General features: G+C 39.3%; 1 non-coding gene across 1 annotated transcript; it reads left to right on the top strand.

Annotated features, from left to right (window-relative positions):
• Positions 1 to 870: 870 nt before the first annotated feature.
• LOC116136684 lies at positions 871 to 976 on the top strand. Its single transcript, XR_004129058.1, has one exon. It is a non-coding gene; the product is annotated as a small nucleolar RNA R71 (small nucleolar RNA).
• Positions 977 to 1,346: the final 370 nt, after the last annotated feature.

The raw sequence follows: 1,346 nt of genomic DNA, 5'->3' as shown, positions 1-1,346 counted from the left end.
GTACCTTTTCCTTTACCTCTTGCAGTTTCCTTTACCTTAGTCTCTATCTCTTTTTCTTAATTCGCTTTCTTTTCTTCAATAGAGACCGGTAACTCAGCTTCGCTTTTCACCTTCTTTTGTGATGCTTCTTTACCGATCACCTTTCCATCCCTTATGGTTATGGCCTTACATTGCTCCTTCAGGTTCTTTTCTATGTCACTTGGTAAATGCCCTTGCTGTCTACCTGAAATGATATTGGCCAACTGGCCAATTTGAGCTTCTAAATTCTTGATGGAAGCCTCTTGATTCTGAATTCTTGTCTCTGTAGTACTCAAGAACTTCGCCATCATCTCATCTAAATTTGATTTCTTCTCTTGAGATTAAAAACTTGGCGGTGGAGGTTTCACTTGATTGTTGTTACTCCAAGAGAAATTTGGGTGATTCCCTCCACCCCGGATTATATGCTTCACTGTATGGATTATTATTAGGCCTACAAAAATTTGAAACATAGTTAGCTTTATCAGGCATAGAATTAACAGCAAACATGTTACTTGATTGACACTCATGGTTAGAGTGATTTTCGCCACAAAAATCACACATAGAAGCAACTATTGCAGGTTTTTGCATTTGAAGTCTATCAATCTTCTTATTTAATGCCTGCATTTGTGTTGCCAAAGCTGTGATAGCATCTATGTTATGAACACCTAACGTTCTTCTCATAGCAACCTCTCTATCGGCCATTGATAAGAGTTTGAAGCCATTTCCTCCAGTAATTCATAAGCTTGTTCTGGTGTCTTCTTACCTAAAGTGCCACCTGCAACAACATTGATCATATTTCGAACTTCACTATAAAGACCATTATAGAACGTCTAGACTTGCAGCCAAACAGGTAATTCATGGTGGGGGCATCTCCGGAGCATGTCCTTGAACCTTTCCCATGCTTCGTATATTGAATATGTATCCACCTGCACAAACATAGTAATATCATTACGTAATTGTGCAGTCTTTGCAAGAGGAAAATACATACTCAAGAATTTTTGTGTCACCTGTTCCCAGGTTGTAGTCGAGCCTGCAGGTAATGAGGCCAACCAACTTTTAGCTTTGTCTCTTAATGAAAATGGGAACAATCTTAGTCTTATAGCTTCATCGGAAACTCCATTATGCCTAAAAGTATCACAAATCTCCAGGAACTTTGCAATATGTAAGTTGGGATCTTCATGTGCCAAACCACCAAACTGCATTGACTGTTGAATCATCTGGATGATGCTGGCTTTATCTCAAAGTTGTTGGCATTGATCACTGGTCGTCGAATGCTCGATGTTGCTCCATTTAGAGATAGGGTAGAGTACTCGTTTAGTGTACGAGTT

Source organism: Pistacia vera, unplaced genomic scaffold (genome assembly GCF_008641045.1).
Source record: "Pistacia vera cultivar Batoury unplaced genomic scaffold, PisVer_v2 Contig317, whole genome shotgun sequence".
NCBI classification, from domain to species: Eukaryota; Viridiplantae; Streptophyta; class Magnoliopsida; order Sapindales; family Anacardiaceae; genus Pistacia; species Pistacia vera.
The sequence above is the reverse complement of the archived record's forward strand: the minus strand, read 5'-3'. Positions and strand labels throughout refer to the sequence as shown.